General features: G+C 38.8%; 1 pseudogene; it reads right to left on the bottom strand.

Annotated features, from left to right (window-relative positions):
- Positions 1-4198: 4198 nt before the first annotated feature.
- On the bottom strand, positions 4199-21640 carry LOC128227317 (gamma-aminobutyric acid type B receptor subunit 2-like; annotated as a pseudogene).
- Positions 21641-21989: the final 349 nt, after the last annotated feature.

Below are 21989 nucleotides of genomic sequence, written 5' to 3'. Positions count from 1 at the left end.
TAATCAGCTCTTGTTTATTGCTTGTTTATTTCTTTCAGTTATCCTGTAATATGTGTGTGAGAATGCATTGCACAAACCAAATTGACAAACATAATGAAAATGTGAAAAAGTAAAGTTAAATATGTAAAGATACTGAACTGGTAACAAGTGGCGGATCCGTGGTTAAGTGGTAACACACTTGACTATTAATCCAGGGGTCGCAGGATCGATTCCCCGTCGCACCACTAAAATACTAATCGTCTTCCGGGAGGGACGTTAAATGGGGGTCCCGTGTGAAAGTGCTGTACACTGGTACACGTTATTGACCGAGGGTAGCTCTAACCAGGGTTGCAGTCTGTCTGTGCACTATGCTCCAAAAGCCTAAAATGACTAACACTCTTAATGGAACACTCGCCGAATGGGCAAAGCCCGTGAGGGAGTATAAATATGCTTTAGTAACTGTTTGGAATTCATTGTTGTGTCTTGTAACAGGATCTTGTGCAGGTTCGGCATTGTATTGAGTTTCTTTCATGTGCTCGAGTGAATCAAAGTTTAAGGACTACGACAAAAATAAATATTTTGAACACTATGACAAACATTCACTACTCATTTCTTGAGTTGAAAAGTTTTTATCACGTAAAACACATTGATTCCGGTCAAATTGAACCATTATGGTTTTTGTTTTATTTGACGCATGTGTAATAACACAATGCTCTATTTCAGAAAAAGAGTCAGGGAATATGTCGCTTCGCATATTTGTCAATAAGTTTTCCTAAACAGACATCTTCTTCAGTTTATCATTATGATAAATCTGTGTTTTGATATAGTAGATTTATATCTTTCAATAAAATCATAAGAATAAAACAATTTATTACCTCATTAAGACATTCTTTAAGATGTTTAGAATATAACCAATGTATTCACTTATAGCTAAATGAAATATAACATCATAACGTCATCAAAACAAATGTGACGTCACCATTTAGCAAATTGTTTTTATATTCTACTGTTTATGTTGTGACGTTGCAGAATTTCATCTCAATATTTATTCTTTTCAACGTTAAAAAATATGTAAATATGTAATTCGTTTTAAACTTTAATATCATGGTTCTACATCTATACAATGAATGCTGTTTGGTAAAAGGCATCACTGTGTAGTGGTCGTCCCTCGGCGGTGCAGGTGTAGACAGGTTAGTGTATTCGTTATTTCTAACCGAAAGAAAATATACATGTATGAGAAAAAGAAATCTTCAACATGTAATCTACAATATGATTCAACTCGCCATGTCCTATATATAAATATATATTACTGTTGTCCCGTCGTGATGCAGTAGCCTGACTCGGAGACATTTCTGTTCAAGTCCACAAGTAATGACAGAGGCAATTATAACTTTATTTTGCTGATGAAAAAATAATATTTTACTACAGTAGATCCTCGTTGGCTAGACTGGTTCCCTGCTTACTGATATTCCATACAGTACCGATACCGATAGTTTTAGGGGAAGGAACTCAAGACTACCCGTTGGCTCGCTTGGCTCGAATTTATCGTTGGCTCGAACTGAATGTAAAGGATCGTTTATTCATACTGAATATAAGCCTTTCCGCTTGACTCGAATTCCTCGTTGGCTCGAACTGCATTGAAGGACCGATTTATTTATACTGAAGGTAAGCCTTCCCGCTTGACTCGAATTTTCCGAGGCTCGAAGTAAATTCGCCGGTCCTTCGAATTCGAGCCAACGGGGTTCGACTGTGTATTTCTTCTAACTCCCTTTAATAGAAGCGATATCAAAAGATATTTATCAAAGTTGACATAATTTTATACGATTTATGTTTTATATGCATAACTGTGATAAAAGTATTTTTGTTTAGAGAGAGACGCCTTCTGGATACAGAAATATGCCTAGAGGATATCATAATACAATGTTTACCATGTAACGACCTTTAAAACAAACCAGCAACAAACTTTAAATAACAACAGCATTTATTAACGAACAGTTTTACAAAAGAATTTCAAAGAAGTAATGCTTAAATTTAGATACCTAGAATAAATAATGTGAAAACATTCATAAAACATCTTCACTGATCCTGGTATTTTGAATGTCCCCATGATGAAATCCACATTGAATATTGAACACACTATAAATCCAACAGCGGGCCCTGAGTTTTAATGGTTGAGTCCTTTGTCGGTTAACGTATGCTACGTGGACGTAGTTTTGTGAGTTTTGTATTATATTTTTGAATACATAGAAAGTGCTTTGAAGCAACATTCTTGATGCTAGATGTTTTGGAGTTTTTGTCACATATAGTCAAAGGTACAGACATAACCAACAGACAACACTTACTGTCACCACAGAAAGACACACACACACACAGCAATTCTAAATACAATACTCGTACAAAGAAAGTCCTTATCACGATAAGAAAGCACGCGAGTGATGTATATGGAAATGAATGAAATAGTTGAATGCCGTTGACACTAAACTCACTTTAGAGATATAGCACAAACAAATCCATTAACGTTGTACTTAAAGCATGTTGTGTTCCATGTTTAACTCGTTTTCAGCTATCAAGATATGTTTTGATTCTTGAAAAATGCAAGTTTATTCTTTCCGCTTGATCTGAATATCTCAGAGCTTGTGATCTATAGTGTTGTCGACATTGTTTTGGCTCTTGTACTCGCAGTTTGAATCAGGCATATTGCAAAGGTCTGCATGGGTAACAGGTCATACTAAAGATGTACTGAATAGAGTCTGAGTTTTAAAGCAGTCTATTTTTGTTATTTCGCCTGGTTATCCAAGGTATGGTCATTATCCGCTACATTCGGAACTCCTCGGCCATTCTTTCATCGAAAACAACCTCGGGTGTATTTGGACGGTTTACATACTCAAAAAGTGGTACGTTTAAGTCCGCTGCAATTAGATCGCGTAGTATTTTTATTTAGCAGCTAAATTTATGACTTAACTCTTGGGAATCATAATTATGTTTGCAATTATACACTTCACTGGCAATCAAATTAAACTTATATCAATAAATACAACTCTAAAACACTACATTTAATTAATGATATAATTAAAAAAATGAACTACTTCAACTGATGTACCGTTGTTTTCGATAAAAATGGCCGAGGAGCTCCGAATGTATCCACTCAACTAGTCGTACTATCGAATCTAAAATAATATGCTTGTTTTCCTGGTTAGCCGAGGTAATTATTATTTATTCTCTTTGCTATTCGTACATTCTGATCTTAGATAATGTGCGTTTGTTTTCTTGGTTTTTGGAGGTATGGTCATTATCCGTTTCGCTAGTCGTACTATCGGATCTATAATAATGTGTGTTTGATTTCGTTATTTTCTGAAGTACGATCATTATCTGCCATACTAGTCGTGTTAATCGGTTACAGAATGATTGAATCAAATATCCGAGTAGAACTTTTTTAAAGTAGTCCATATTTATTCCTTCTACTGATAATCCGAAGTATGGCCATTGTCCGCCATGCTAGTGGTACTATCAGTTTTAGAACGGTGTGTGTTTGTTTTCCTGATTATCCAAGGTTTGGTAATATTCCGCTATACTATTTGTGTTATTCGATTCCAGAATATGTAAATGAAATGCCCGACCAACATTTGTTTTACCTATCAATCCTTGATAAACAGACCTTGTTTTTTTTATATATAGTATGTATGCACTGTGCTGTTTGTAGAGTTTTGTGTTGTTCTTTCATGTATCTTGTTTGTGATTTTTTTGTGTGTGTTCTATGTCTTTGACGTTGACCCAGTACCATTAAACCGGGTTTATGTTTAAACATTTTACTACCGAGCTTGTTTCTGTTGGTTTTCACATAAGTATTAAACGAAGTTAATGTTTGTAAATTCTACAGATTATCAGACGTTAGGCCATTATCCGCTCTGCTAGTCGTGAAATTTGTTGCCTTCATATTTAAATGAAATGCCCTAAATGTTTGTTTTTAAAGTTGTCCATGCTTTTTCTTCAACTGGTTATCCGAGGTAAGGCCATTATCCGACATGCTAATCGTGTTATCCTCTCCCAAAATTATTAAATAAAATGCTCGACGAACATTCGTTTCTTAAAAAGTCCATTTGTGTTTCTTTTACTCGTTATGGTCATTAACCGCCCGGCTAGTCCTGGTATTCTGTTCCTGAATGATTAATTGAAATGCCCGTCCAACTTTTGTTTCTAAACTAGTCATTGTGTGTTACTTCTACTTGTTATCCGAGGCATGGTCATCCCCACTCTTAGTGTTAGTTGCCGACCTCGATCTGGTATTCGATGCGGACATGCCGGTATTTTGTACTTCGATTTCCACCTTTGAGTGAACGGCATGTATCTGAAACAATAATAAATGTTTTAATTTTCAGTTTGATAGCAGGATATTTTGAAACAATCAACATGCTTAAACGAAACATGTGACATAGTCGACAGCCAGGTGGTATTGCTATACATTTGTGAAGTATATGTGATTACCAAGCCCACATACTTCACCAATTTTTGGAATTGGTTATACAATTACGGGGAATAATTTACTAAAAACTTTATTATTCTTATGCTCATCTTAATAATGTACTGACATTCGATTATAAAAGTTAACTCTATACAAACTCAACTCCACTTGTCAAACGTTTGTGAAGTGAATGGGATGGGATATTTATGGTCATCTTAAGTGCCTGACAAATAGCTTTCGCTTATTTACAGACAATAATACAACTTTACAAAATTCTTTCCATTAAGAATACAACGTGGAACATCAGATACCAATTTTAACGAATTAATAATTGAATGAATGATCAGTAATCTTCCTAACAAGAAAACAAAGAATGATCGAATTCTGAAAAAAATATAATTCAATGGCTATGCTAATGTCAGCCGTTATCCAATGATATCGCTTACCTTTGGTAGAAACACCACGAGCTGTGTGACTGTAGTTCCAATGATATCGCTCACCTTTGGTAGAAACACCACGAGCTGTGTGACTGTAGTTCCAATGATATCGCTCACCTTTGGTAGAAACACCACGAGCTGTGCGACTGTAGTTCCAATGATATCGCTCACCTTTGGTAAAAACACCACGAGCTGTGTGACTGTAGTTCCAATGATATCGCTCACCTTTGGTAGAAACACCACGAGCTGTGTGACTGTAGTGCCAATGATGAGACATCCGGACGTGATCCCATAAAGCATGACAACCTCATTCTCCAGGAGAAGAGACAAGGTGAGGCCAACCGCGCTCAGGACGACCACGTTGTACAGACAGAGGCCAATCTGGTGAGAGTCGTTCAGGGCCTCGATCTTTACCTGAAATTTTACAAAATGTTAGAACCCGAATAACAAAGGTCCCATGTTTGGAATGCCAAACTGCTAACGAATTAATATACACACCACAAATTGCTGAGCTTATGTTTTTCACTGAGTGAGCACCAACGCCATATTTCACAAGTGGTGGAGCCATGAGTAAAGTATTTACTTTTCGTGATCACGAGGTGTAATATGTGCGATCGAACACTGAAACTAACATATTTGTTTATGATAAGCCTAAGGGATATTAAATGGCATTTAATTGCAGGTTGTAAAAGAAATCGCGCCAAATTGTATGCGATAGTAACATCATTTAAGAAATGACGTCGTTGAAATTTTATCCCAACCTTGTGCGTGCTGACGTTTGATTTAGACGTTAAAACTGTTTAGAACACTGAAATATCAATTTTGTGATTCTCTGTTTACCCCTTTAAACCATCTGAAAGCATATAATAGATATAGTTTTTCTCATCCATTGTTGTTTAATACGAAATTTATTTAACTTGTATACAGCAATTGGTATAAATAAGACATGGCTCGTTTCTATAATTCAAGGACCTTCCACAGTGCAAAAGTGGGTAGGGAAGGTAAAAAAATAAAACGTTTTAAATGTTCATGTTTTATTTAGTTTTGAGGAACGATCTTTTTAAGGAGTAAAACATACATTCTTGGTGACCTGTTTTGGGGTAGCAAGGAGTTGAACAAATTTGCAAAAGAAGATTTTAACAGATTTGGGATCAAAAAGCATTCACATCCTTTCGGAAAAGTCTGTCGACATTATTACTTTGTTTTTGTGTCAAAATGCCTCAGACTACCTAATCAAAGCTGTCTTGAGAGTTTTTGATGATATCGTTTCAAAGAAAAAAAAGTTATTCAAAAACATAATGGAAAATAGTGGATGTTTTTAAACATTTTAAATTTTGGTCCTTCGATCGACGTTTGCATTGTGGCCGACCCTTAAATACTCGTTTAATTAATAAATATCGCCTTGAATGACGACTCATGTTATATTTTCTAAGTATGAAATTTATATCTCATGACACTTTTTTGCCAAAAAAAGAGAAATGTTTACTTATATTTAGAATAAAGGTTTGATATATAAATGTATATGACGCTAAATTGTTAGGGCAAAATCACGTCATTTTCAAAATACGTAATAGATGTAATACACCAGAAAGAAGACACATTTCGAAATAAAACATATACTGAACTGGACTAGACCAAAGAAATAATGTCGTGTAATAATGTGCCCTCGGCACATCATCTCAATATGGTGATTATTTGTTGCAAGTTGTAAAATCCTTAAAGCGGTTCAAGAGATACAGAGCGAACACACAATATAGTCATATGCTGGTTGTAACATGCGCTCTTCACGTAGTCGAAATATGGGGAAAAATTTCAAGCGGTTCAATAGATCTAGAGCGGACACGATTGGTGGTGGAAAGATGGAAGGACAGATGACCCCCCCCCCCCTCCGATAAATAGAACAAAAACAATATGTCTCCCCGCTTTTTTTTTATTTATTTTTTTATTTTTATTTTTTATTTTTTTTTTGGGGGGGGGGGGTGCAAACGTATGTAAAAAAGAACTCTCGCTGCGGTATACACCTGAAGATCCGTTTAACTTGTAAAACGTGGGTTTGTTATTGAAAGAAATTCAATTAAAACACCATCATTTGTAGTTTGATTTTAAAAGTATTTCTATTCGATGTCAGTTATATGTAAAATATTAGTTTAACAATTAATTTCAACAATTATAACCTTTCCATTTACATACACCGAGCTGGTTTATAAAAAAATGACTATCATAAGAAATTGTTTGCGTCCCAAATCATCTCTGCAATACAAAGCTGATATGCTAGCCCGGTCGAAACTTTGCCTGCTCATATCTCCGCCGCCGGCAGTCCGATCGGGCCAAACGAGGTACCGCTTGAAATAGCCGTCACGTTTGCGTGTCCAACCCGGGGAGCCCGGCCTTGGAACGTGGTCTAAGTTCAGGCCGGCCGGGCTCCTTTAAGTAAATACCGCTGTCAACCCCGAGTAATTATACTCCGTCTTTAAACTGTCTTGTACCAGCTGAGGAACCGGGGAACTTATTTTATTCTATGTAGCTACAAACTGTGTGACCTATACGAACCAATTTTAAATCACTTTTAATTATCCTAATAGCTTTTCTTTTCAAAAAGCTAATTCCTTTAACGTACAACTCGTGCAAAGCTTTAAAGATACAATAATTTCTCCCATTGAACACAAATACTAATAAATCAATTAATGCCCCATACTGGCAAAGCCTACATTCCCTTTTCTTATACCTTTTTTAAGTAATTGATATAACTCAGTAATATCAAAATAACTGTTTCAGACCTGGATTTATTAATTATAGTTCATGACACATATAATACAGATACTCATTGGCGCAGAGCATGTTCTTTGTTTGCTGTTATGTTCTAAGATGTTGCATCCTCGACACCCGACTCATAGATATTTTCTTAAATGGCATATCATTTACTCCTAACCTATTTGTACGTTCTATAAAAATGCTTCCCGGATACCCGACTTGTATACATGGTCTTAAATGGCACCTCCTTGACACCGGACTTATACGTATGGTCTAAGATGGCACCTCCTTGACACCCGACTAATACATATGGACTAAGATGGCACCTGCTTGACACCCGACTAATACGTATGGTCTAAGATGGCACTTCCTTGACACCCGACTAATACATATGGACTAAGATGGCACCTCCTTGACACCCGACTAATACATATGGTCTAAGATGGCACCTGGTCTAAGATGGCACCTTCTTGACATCCGACTAATACGTATGGTCTAAGATGACACCTCCTTGACACCCGACTAGCACCTCCTTGACACCCAACTAATACATATGGACTAAGATGGCACCTCCTTGACGTCCGACAAATACGTATGGTCTAAGATGGTTCCTGGTCTAAGATGACACCTTCTTGACACCCGACTAATACGTATGGACTAAGATGGCACCTCCTTGACACCCGACTAATACATATGGACTAAGATGGCACCTCCTTGACACCCGACTAATACATATGGACTAAGATGGCACCTCCTTGACACCCGACTAATACATATGGTCTAAGATGGCACCTCCTTGACACCAGACTAATACATATGGTCTAAATTGGCACCTCCTTGACATCCGACTAATACGTATGGTCTAAGATGGCACCTCCTTGACACCCGACTAATACATATGGACTAAGATGGCACCTCGTTGACACCCGACTAATACATATGGACTAAAATGGCACCTCCTTGACACCCGACTAATACATATGGTCTAAGATGGCCCCTCCTTGACATCCGACTAATACGTATAGTTTAAGATGGCAACTCCTTGACACCCGACTAATACGTATGGTCTAAGATGGCACCTCCTTGACACCCGACTAATACATATGGACTAAGATGGCACCTCCTTGACACCCGACTAATACATATGGTCTAAGATGGCACCTCCTTGACATCCGACTAATACGTATGGACTAAGATGGCACCTCCTTGACACCCGACTAATACGTATGGTCTAAGATGGCAACTCCTTGACACCCGACTAATACATATGGTCTAAGATGGCACTTCCTTGACACCCGACTAGTACATATGGACTAAGATGGTACCTCCTTGACACCCGACTAATACGTATGGACTAAGATGGCACTTCCTTGACACCCGACTAGCACCTCCTTGACACCCAACTAATACATATGGACTAAGATGGCACCTCCTTGACACCCGACTAATACATATGGACTAAGATGGCACCTCCTTGACACCCGACTAATACATATGGACTAAGATGGCACCTTCTTGACACTAAACTAATACGTATGGACTAAGATGGCACCTCCTTGACACCCGACTAGTACATATTGACTAAGATGGTACCTCCTTGACACCCGACTAATACGTATGGACTAAGATGGCACTTCCTTGACACCCGACTAGCACCTCCTTGACACCCAACTAATACATATGGACTAAGATGGCACCTCCTTGACACCCGACTAATACATATGGACTAATATGGCACCTCCTTGACACCCGACTATTACATATGGACTAAGATGGCACCTCCTTGACACCCGACTAATACATATGGACTAAGATGGTAACTCCTTGACACCCGACTAATACATATGGTCTAAGATGGTTCCTGGTCTAAGATGACACCTTCTTGACACCCGACTAATACGTATGGACTAAGATGGCACCTTCTTGACACCCAACTAATACGTATGGACTAAGATGGCACCTCCTTGACACCTGACTAATACATATGGTCTAAGATGGTACTTCCTTGACACCCGACTAATACGTATGGACTAAGATGGCACTTCCTTGACACCCGACTAATACATATGGACTAAGATGGCACCTCCTTGACACCCGACTAATACATATGGTCTAAGATGGCACCTGGTCTAAGATGGCACTTCCTTGACACCCGACTAATACGTATGGACTAAGATGGCACCTCCTTGACACCTGACTAATACGTATGGTCTAAGATGGCACTTCCTTGACACCCGACTAATACATATGGACTAAGATGGCACCTCCTTGACACCCGACTAATACATATGGTCTAAGATGGCACCTGGTCTAAGATGGCACCTTCTTGACATCCGACTAATACGTATGGACTAAGATGGCACCTCCTTGACACCCGACTAATACATATGGACTAAGATGGCACCTTCTTGACACCCGACTTATACGTATGGTCTAAGATGACACCTCCTTGACACCCGACTAGCACCTCCTTGACACCCAACTAATACATATGGACTAAGATGGCACCTCCTTGACACCCGACTAATACATATGGTCTAAGATGGCACCTCCTTGACACCAGACTAATACATATGGTCTAAGATGGCACCTCCTTGACATCCGACTAATACGTATGGTCTAAGATGGCAACTCCTTGACACCCGACTAATACATATGGACTAAGATGGCACCTCCTTGACACCCGACTAATACATATGGACTAAAATGGCACCTCCTTGACACCCGACTAATACATATGGTCTAAGATGGCCCCTCCTTGACATCCGACTAATACGTATAGTTTAAGATGGCAACTCCTTGACACCCGACTAATACGTATGGTCTAAGATGGCACCTCCTTGACACCCGACTAATACGTATGGACTAAGATGGCACCTCCTTGACACCCGACTAATACATATGGTCTAAGATGGCACCTCCTTGACATCCGACTAATACGTATGGACTAAAATGGCACCTCCTTGACACCCGACTAATACGTATGGTCTAAGATGGCAACTCCTTGACACCCGACTAATACATATAGTCTAAGATGGCACTTACTTGACACCCGACTAGTACATATGGACTAAGATGGTACCTCCTTGACACCCGACTAATACGTATGGACTAAGATGGCACTTCCTTGACACCCGACTAACACCTCCTTGACACCCAACTAATACATATGGACTAAGATGGCACCTCCTTGACACCCGACTAATACATATGGACTAAGATGGCACCTCCTTGACACCCGACTAATACATATGGACTAAGATGGCACCTTCTTGACACCCAACTAATACGTATGGACTAAGATGGCACCTCCTTGACACCCGACTAGTACATATTGACTAAGATGGCACCTCCTTGACACCCGACTAATACGTATGGACTAAGATGGCACTTCCTTGACACCCGACTAGCACCTCCTTGACACCCAACTAATACATATGGACTAAGATGGCACCTCCTTGACACCCGACTAATACATATGGACTAAGATGGCACCTCCTTGACACCCGACTAATACATATGGACTAAGATGGCACCTCCTTGACACCCGACTAATACATATGGTCTAAGATGGTTCCTGGTCTAAGATGACACCTTCTTGACACCCGACTAATACGTATGGACTAAGATGGCACCTTCTTGACACCCAACTAATACGTATGGACTAAGATGGCACCTCCTTGACACCTGACTAATACGTATGGTCTAAGATGGCACTTCCTTGACACCCGACTAATACGTATGGACTAAGATGGCACTTCCTTGACACCCGACTAATACATATGGACTAAGATGGCACCTCCTTGACACCCGACTAATACATATGGTCTAAGATGGCACCTGGTCTAAGATGGCACTTCCTTGACACCCGACTAATACGTATGGACTAAGATGGCACCTCCTTGACACCCGACTAATACGTATGGTCTAAGATGGCACTTCCTTGACACCCGACTAATACATATGGACTAAGATGGCAACTCCTTGACACCCGACTAATACATATGGACTAAGATGGCACCTTCTTGACACCCGACTAATACGTATGGTCTAAGATGACACCTCCTTGACACCCGACTAGCACCTCCTTGACACCCAACTAATACATATGGACGAAGATGGCACCTCCTTGACGTCCGACCAATACGTATGGTCTAAGACGGCAACTCCTTGACACCCAACTAATACATATGGTCTAAGATGGCACCTCCTTGACACCCGACTAATACGTATGGACTAAGATGGCACCTCCTTGACACCCAACTAAGACATATGGTCTAAGATGGCACCTCCTTGACACCCGACTAATACATATGGTCTAAGATGGCACCTCCTTGACATCCGACTAATACGTATGGACTAAAATGGCACCTCCTTGACACCCGACTAATACGTATGGTCTTAGATGGCAACTCCTTGACACCCGACTAATACATATGGTCTAAGATGGCACTTCCTTGACACCCGACTAGTACATATGGACTAAGATGGTACCTCCTTGACACCCGACTAATACGTATGGACTAAGATGGCACTTCCTTGACACCCGACTAACACCTCCTTGACACCCAACTAATACATATGGACTAAGATGGCACCTCCTTGACACCCGACTAATACATATGGACTAAGATGGCACCTCCTTGACACCCGACTAATACATATGGACTAAGATGGCACCTTCTTGACACCCAACTAATACGTATGGACTAAGATGACACCTCCTTGACACCCGACTAGTACATATTGACTAAGATGGTACCTCCTTGACACCCGACTAATACGTATGGACTAAGATGGCACTTCCTTGACACCCGACTACCACCTCCTTGACACCCAACTAATACATATGGACTAAGATGGCACCTCCTTGACACCCGACTAATACATATGGACTAAGATGGCACCTCCTTGACACCCGACTAATACATATGGACTAAGATGGCACCTCCTTGACACCCGACTAATACATATGGACTAAGATGGCACCTCCTTGACACCCGACTAATACATATGGTCTAAGATGGTTCCTGGTCTAAGATGACACCTTCTTGACACCCGACTAATACGTATGGACTAAGATGGCACCTTCTTGACACCCAACTAATACGTATGGACTAAGATGGCACCTCCTTGACACCTGACTAATACGTATGGTCTAAGATGGCACTTCCTTGACACCCGACTAATACGTATGGACTAAGATGGCACCTCCTTGACACCCGACTAATACATATGGACTAAGATGGCACCTCCTTGACACCCGACTAATATATATGGTCTAAGATGGCACCTGGTCTAAGATGGCACTTCCTTGACACCCGACTAATACGTATGGACTAAGATGGCACCTCCTTGACACCTGACTCATACGTATGGTTTAAGATGGCACTTCCTTGACACCCGACTAATACATATGGACTAAGATGGCACCTCCTTGACACCCTACTAATACATATGGTCTAAGATGGCAACTGGTCTAAGATGGCACCTTCTTGACATCCGACTAATACGTATGGACTAAGATGGCAACTCCTTGACACCCGACTAATACATATGGACTAAGATGGCACCTTCTTGACACCCGACTAATACGTATGGTCTAAGATGACACCTCCTTGATACCCGCCTAGCACCTCCTTGACACCCAACTAATACATATGGACTAAGATGGCACCTCCTTGACGTCCGACAAATACGTATGGTCTAAGATGGCAACTCATTGACACCCAACTAATACATATGGTCTAAGATGGCACCTCCTTGACACCCGACTAATACGTATGGACTAAGATGGCACCTCCTTGACACCCAACTAAGACATATGGTCTAAGATGTCACCTCCTTGACACCCGACTAATACGTATGGTCTAAGATGGCACCTCTTTGACACCCGACTAGCACCTCCTTGACACCCAACTAATACATATGGTCTAAGATGGCACCTCCTTGACACCCGACGAATACGTATGGTCTAAGATGGCAACTCCTTGACACCCAAATAATACATATGGACTAAGATGGCACCTCCTTGACACCCGACTAATACATATGGACTAAGATGGCACCTCCTTGACACCCGACTAATACATATGGTCTAAGATGGTTCCTGGTCTAAGATGACACCTTCTTGACACCCGACTAATACGTATGGACTAAGATGGCACCTTCTTGACACCCAACTAATACGTATGGACTAAGATGGCACCTCCTTGACACCTGACTAATACGTATGGTCTAAGATGGCACTTCCTTGACACCCGACTAATACGTATGGACTAAGATGGCACTTCCTTGACACCCGACTAATACATATGGACTAAGATGGCACCTTCCTTGACACCCGACTAATATATATGGTCTAAGATGGCACCTGGTCTAAGATGGCACTTCCTTGACACCCGACTAATACGTATGGACTAAGATGGCACCTCCTTGACTTCTGACTCATACGTATGGTCTAAGATGGCACTTCCTTGACACCCGACTAATACATATGGACTAAGATGGCACCTCCTTGACACCCGACTAATACATATGGTCTAAGATGGCAACTGATCTAAGATGGCACCTTCTTGACATCCGACTAATACGTATGGACTAAGATGGCAACTCCTTGACACCCGACTAATACATATGGACTAAGATGGCACCTTCTTGACACCCGACTAATACGTATGGTCTAAGATGACACCTCCTTGATACCCGACTAGCACCTCCTTGACACCCAACTAATACATATGGACTAAGATGGCACCTCCTTGACGTCCGACAAATACGTATGGTCTAAGATGGCAACTCATTGACACCCAACTAATACATATGGTCTAAGATGGCACCTCCTTGACACCCGACTAATACGTATGGACTAAGATGGCACCTCCTTGACACCCAACTAATACATATGGTCTAAGATGGCACCTCCTTGACACCCGACTAATACGTATGGTCTAAGATGGCACCTCTTTGACACCCGACTAGCACCTCCTTGACACCCAACTAATACATATGGTCTAAGATGGCACCTCCTTGACACCCGACGAATACGTATGGTCTAAGATGGCAACTCCTTGACACCCAACTAATACATATGGTCTAAGATGGCACCTCTTTGACACCCGACTAATACATATGGTCTAAGATGGCACCTCATTGACACCCGACTAATACATATGGTCTAAGATGGCACCTCCTTGACACCCGACTAATACATATGGTCTAAGATGGCACCTCCTTGACATCGGACTTATACATATGGACTAAGATGGCACCTCCTTAACACCGGACTTATACGTATGGTCTTAATTGGCGTCTCCTTGACACCGAACACATACGTATGGTCTAAGATGGCACCTTCTTGACACCTGACTATTATATATGGTCTAAGATGGCACCTCCCTAACACCGAACTTATACGTATGGTCTTAATTGGCGTCTCCTTGACACCGAACACATATAATACGTATGGTCTTAGTTGGCGTCTCCTTGACGCCGGGCACATACGTATGGTCGTAATTGGCGTCTCCTTGACACCGAACACATACGTATGGTCTTAGTTGGCGTCCCCTTGACACCGGACACATACGTATGGTCTTAATTGGCGTCTCCTTGACACCGGGCACATACGTATGGTCTTAAATGGCGCCTGATTTAACCTCGACTCATAAGTGAGGACTAACATTGTGTCTCCTTAACATCCAGCTCAAGTTTATGGTCGGAAAATGCGCCTTAATGATACCCGACTCATGTAAACAGGGTGTTTAATTATAGCTGTCCCCTATAGAAACTACGTTTATGACGTATGGTTTCAAGATGGCATCATCCAGAGAACAGTCTAAAAAATTAAAATATTATTTAATAAAAGGAAATCACCAATAACAGTTATCAGAACCTCGAAAATAAGTGTTCAGATTTAGTGAAATTGAACAAGAAACAGATAGTCCAAAATATTGAAAGGTTTGAAGATACAGGGTCGGAAGACGACAGACCGGCTGCCTAACAACCTTTGACGTCTACGATCCGTGCTAAAATAAGGAGTGCATGGAACAGATGAAGACTATGCAATGTTAAACCTGACAGGTCGGTTATTCGGTTGGTAATTGACATAAGCATCTCTACAAGTCCTAGCAGTGTTTTATAATGTTTATAAATTGTAAGAATGCTTTAAAGCACACACCATACACTGTTTCCATGACATTCATCATTTGAAACGTAAGGGCATTACAAGCAGACAGTCATTTGCAAAATGAATGATTGCAAAAAGCCACATTGTTGAAAATGTATGGCTTTTAGACGAAGCCCATTTTAATGCCCAGGAAAACAAGATGATATTGTAAAACTAAAAACACAAACTATTACACTGAGAAATCCTTGCACGTTGAAATAGTTGCAGTCTGGGTAGCCGGGAATAATAGGGTCTTTCTATTTGAGAATGATGATAACAATGCAGACACCATTTACAAATGTCGTTACATGAGTGATTTGAAGGATATTATTTGCCAATATTGCAAAGGAGCATTGCGAAGGCAATCTAAACTAATTTATTGAAATCATTTAATTGCAGACAAATTGTGAATGGCGATCCCACTTTCCCGATATGATCTCACTTGAGAGTGTTTCCTTTGCTGATATATTAGAAACAAGGTATACATACCAGAAACTATCTTCGAATATAAACTAAAAGCTTTTATCAAAAAATAATTGTGTGTCATTTGTAGTACTGGTGACATAAGCAAGTTTCAACGAAGACTTGCCATCGTAATTGCAGAATATGGACGTCATGTATAGCATATCTAGTAAACTGACTTATTAACAAATAATAATGTAACGGACGTTGTAATGGTAAATTATATGTAATACACATAACACAAAACTGGTTTATTTCTGATATAAGGGTAGAAAAGCTGATTTGTACTGTGTTTGGCTGTATTAAAGATACTAGTGCTACATTACAAATAGGGTCAGAAATTATGAAACGCACATTTATGGTTTAGCGCCCACCTCACATGATTTTTTCTTTGTTTTAAGAATCGGCCTTACCTATCAACTCTCAGAAAGTGTTTGGGTCATGCTTTAAACATGAGAAGGCATTGTAAAAGAAGACCTTACGTGTCGTGTTTCCCAGGCAAGGAATGCTCCAAACGACAGAAGTGCGCCCTCTATAATGTAGACGACCAGCCGAAGTACGCCGAATTATCAGACCTGCACATGCGCACAAACGGTCGAATTTCGGCGTCGTTTTCATCCATATGTATCTGAAACAAAAATAAAATCAGTTCTCATGTCTGTATCTTGACGCTGGGTATATGAAGCTAATTAATCAGTACTTCGCTTATGCTGAAGATGTCTTTGCTGTTTATGTTGTTAGTTAGTTTTTTTATATGTTGTGCTAACTAAATATTATAATGAGCATGTCCCTGTTGTTTTAATTTCAATATATGTCACAATAATTACAATATTAGAGATTGCAAAGTATTACACGACGGTCACCTCTTTTTCCAGGTACTGCACAACTACTGAATGAGGCCCAACTGCCTCCCATGCAATAAGGACGCCGGTCATCACAGCAACTAGGACACCGATTATTGCAAGAAGTTGGTAGTCTTTAATTGTCTGGAAATGTTTTGAACAAGTGATGAGTAAATGTGTTTTTATAAGCATGGTTTAGGGGTAATTTAGCAAGTAAGAGTGAACTAAGTCGAAATTGAATAATAGATGCGGATAAAAATGTGGTTTGATAATGTTGACACCTGAGTCAGATGGAAACGAAAGTGGTCAGAGTGTTTCTTGTTAAAAGTAGATTTTGTCAATTCTTAACAATTGAAAGGAAGGTATAACGAGTCTTTAAAAATAAGAAGCTGTCCATGCTTTTTGAGTAGTTGCAATACAATACCATTTAGATGATGATTAAAACTCTTACCATTCTAAGAAGTTTCTTGTTGGTGAAGATTCTGTAGACTCGCCATGTTTTAGAGAATAACGCACCAAATGTCACTGTAAACCCGATACAGAAGAGGCAGACGCGAGCCTAAACAAGTAGAAAAGGATAAACTTACAGTACCAAACATTAACAAAGTTAAAGAAATTAAACACTATAATAAAGTCTCGTCCATTCCAACATTCGTGGATGTGTAGTAGTTTCTACGTTTGTGTCTCTCATTATGAGTCGTTTTGACTTTACCTTGTACATTTTAACCGCATTTACCTTTTTTGTTTTACTAATTGGTTTATCCCTATAGTTATTAGTGCATAATTGTGACTTAGTTGTTTGAATTGTTTTACAAATATACACATTAAATTTCAATATTATATATTAAAATTTCATTTTACATGTGGTTAAATCAAAATGATATTTGAAAATTAAAATAACACTTATCCATGGATGCTTTAAAAAGAACTACAGTGCTGCTTTAAACAAGAATTAAATAACCACGGAGCAATGCGAGTTTATAAATAAAATGGCAAACAAAGCTTAAATAGAAATTGCAACAATTCCATACGAATGACATTTTGGAATCACATATTTTCAGAGGCGGTATGTGACATTTCATTGACAATGCTTTAAGTGGAACAGAATCAATCACCCTTCACACTACCCTTAATGGTATTCTGGACAAGAAGTACATTAAAAAATAAAAATAAAAGTACCGTAACTCTGCGTAAAGCCACATTGCCTACACATAGCTAAACCGTATTTTCTGTAGATTCGATGTGAACGGTATCGGTTTGATTGGGACTGTTCATTATTAAATGATATGTGTAACGATGTAAACGATCTATTCATATTTTACATTTACAATAATCATAAGAACAAGCAGAATTTTTAAAAAGTAATACAAGTGCGCCGCATAGAGAGCGCAAATACTTGTACGTTGTGTTTCTTAGTTGAACGTGAGGCAAAGCCGAATGCTTAAATTATTATCTCCAGAAATATGGTCCTCCCTAGAAATATAAAATGGTCACATGCATCGCATGTACCAAGGTTTGAATGAAAATATTGAATTGGTTTTAAGTAATGTGCAAGAATAATGTGTTTGCATTGTTTTTCTCCGACACACAGACAAACTAAAACGGACCACAACATCACCTTGCAAACAGATCCATGCGTCGTTTCTGTCGGTTTCAGAAACACAGTTGAGTAGCACATCATACATCCTAATAGTAACACGTTGTTAATGTTCGGGGAGGACATCTTCACTGTTCTAGAAAAAAAGAGTGAACAAAATGTCGACTACTGGTTGACAGGTAAGATTTACTTGAATTAATCATATAAAATGATACTAAAACAATTATGAATATACGGTCTTTTACATGTTTTAACACGCATGATCGTCAGAAGATACCAATAAATATTACACTTTTTAAATGTACAATTCACTTACTACAAAACTGTTTGGAATTGCTCTTTAAAATGGTTATGTACTTATAAACTTACACATCTCAAAGAACGATATCATGATTTTTTCCCATACATAAAAATACATATTTTAAATACAACCAAAATGCCCACATATGTTTATAAAATTACATATTGACGTTGATCATAATGTAAAGAAATAAACTAGCTGGCGTGTGTATGTACTTGACACTAGACATCATGGAATTCTATGACTTAAACTCTTGTTCATTGTCCATTCTAGAGCAAAGGAAATAGTGTTACACCTGTTTTTTTTATGAATACGTGTTTTACACTGTGGGTCTCTCGTGAAGTGACTGTTTGGCATTTATCGGTGTTTATCTAAACAGGATCTTTGTTTAATTTTGGACTATTGTGCCTACCACTGAGGTTTCAATTAACACATTTGTATCCTTGCGTATTTTCAAGACATAGTGTATTGTTTTAAAATACTTGTTGTTCCTGAACACAATGTTGAACCCAAACAAGGAGAGAGCCAGGATGATCCCACAGGCTGCCAAGGTGCACAAGGTTATGTACATTACTGGAGGGATGGTGATCTCTCGGTAGGTCACGTATGTCGAGTCATGTGGTATTTTGTTGTCTGAAAGGAACAAGTGTACACTCTTTTTAAAGGGCCGTCTTGTTAATACAAATGAGTAAAGGGGTTCGTTATAAGCTTTTCTCCTCATTCCTATACTTTTATATGTACTGTTATATATATATTACAAAATAAATATTGCGCTGTTTAAACCAAATGAGTAATTACAAGGACAGTTATCTACAGCCATGACGTAAGAATGATTTTAAACTGAAAAAGTTACACGCATCCGCATGTGGGCGATATAATTGTTTAACATGTAGTAAATGACATCAAACAAGCCAATCAAAACGAAGTATATTTGGCCTACGTGGCCAAATATATTTAAAATGTAATTTGGTAATGACGTCAAACCTAATGCTCTCTTTAAGATATTCAGTGTACAAACCAACTTGCCATCTCATCAAGCGATTAGCAATAATGTTACATTTGGATGCCCCTTAGTCAATTGATATTATTTTAACAGGAATTTCTCGCTTAGTACTTCTATGTAAATTGACCGTTCTAATAATAACAATTATTTGTAACATTTTAGTATGACATTTACATAAACCTTTTCAAAGCATTAACAATTTAAAATGACACAAAATAATCTGGGATTAATAGGCATCCAAAATCAACATACTTGTAAATAGAAAACCTTACGTTAATTTCAACGATAATATATGGGTCGGTTATAGCTCATGTAACTATAAGAAGTTAAATGAATTTATTACCGCGGTCGCTATCATTCCCTTGGAATGAATTCGTTTATTGTTTAATGAATGAACTACATCCATTTTATGCTCATTATTCCAACAGACATGTTATACGGGGAGTAGAAATGCTATAACTAAGTTTTAAAAGGGTTAGTAGGACACGCACTTTTTCAACAAATCTTTTTATTTCACATTAATTATATTTTCATACCTAGGTTTAACAATAATTATTTAAAATAAAAACATTTTCACTTTTCAGATATGCAAAGACTGAGCGCATAACAGAAGGATGCCTCTGGCAATAATACGTGAAACGTAGAGAGTCAATTGATGTATGTTCAAAGCATAACAATCAAAAGAGAATCTTTGAAGCTTATGTTATGTTCTGTCAGTAGTTCAAACTGCTTGTACTGGTGAAAGAAATGTTAGTATTTGTTGACTATTGTACTGGTAATAATGTGGTGGATAGGTTCAACAATGACATGCCTTTCCATTTCAGCACTCCGTCAAACCAGTTACTTCGCTTGGTGTTGGTATTCCGTGTCACATAGCCGACTGTCACTCTTTGGCCTCCTGAAATAGATGGTCGAAGGATATTTTTTCATTAAGACAAAGGTAATTGATCAAACGACGATGAATTGTATTATAAGTAGGAACAGTTATTCAAGTATAATTATAAATATAAAGCGTTTTACTCTTTGCAGTGACTATTCAAAATATTAAATTTTCGTAAATTAAGCATACTGCAAACATTTGTTTTTATTTTGAATCCAGACGTGTTTTTTTAAAATTGAATCGGATGACCTAAAACTCAAACAGCAAGATATACAAAGAAGAAGTTATTTTCATGAATGTCTGGTCTGTTTATGGTTTTTGTATTTGTGTATGTGGTGTTTGTATTTGTGTATGTGGTGTTTATATGTTTGTGTCCCTAGTTCATTGTCGTTTGGGCCCTTTCATTATGGGTAATAAAGATGCATTCACTGGTCTATCGGCCAAAATGTGAAATGTTTTCCCCGAGGCGTGATACAAACTCCTTTGGAAAGGGCATTTGGTAATTTTAGCTAAAAACTTTTGATGAGTATACGAGTGTTTTGAATGAACTGTAAAATAAGTTGGTCATTTGATTTAATGGAATCACTGAGGCATGTCTTAGGACAAGGATAATACTTATATTTAATACGGTACACGTTGAAGCGAAAATCAACATAATTACTAAGTACCTTGTATGCGTTGTACCACCATACTCTTGTCAGGATCAGCGCCTCCTTCTGCGAATGAGAGGCGGCCAGATATTCCGACGAGTGACGAGTCGGCCATACAGTTGAATATGATTTCGTTAATGTCGCCGTCGGCGTATGCAAACTCGCCGAGCGTTTTCTCGTAACCTGTTGAAAAATATGAATGATACACCATGACAATGATTATTCACAGAGACTTATTTGAGCACAATGTTTTGTTTCAATTGTGCAATGTAATTACAGTCAAATGCATGGATTAGCCAAGTACAAGCTCACTCTGCGAATTTATTGCAAACAGAAACCTTTAACTAAAACATTAGCCAAACAAAAAGTTTATAAATTGTGAAACAGTTCTTTGTAATGGTAAGACATGAAGTAAACTCTAAATGATTAAGAATGGGCGGAGTGAGCGTAGCCATTCCTTATTA

The sequence above is a fragment of the Mya arenaria genome, chromosome 1 (genome assembly GCF_026914265.1).
Source record: "Mya arenaria isolate MELC-2E11 chromosome 1, ASM2691426v1".
In the NCBI taxonomy this organism is placed as follows: domain Eukaryota; kingdom Metazoa; phylum Mollusca; class Bivalvia; order Myida; family Myidae; genus Mya; species Mya arenaria.
This window is presented reverse-complemented; position numbering and strand designations above follow the sequence as displayed.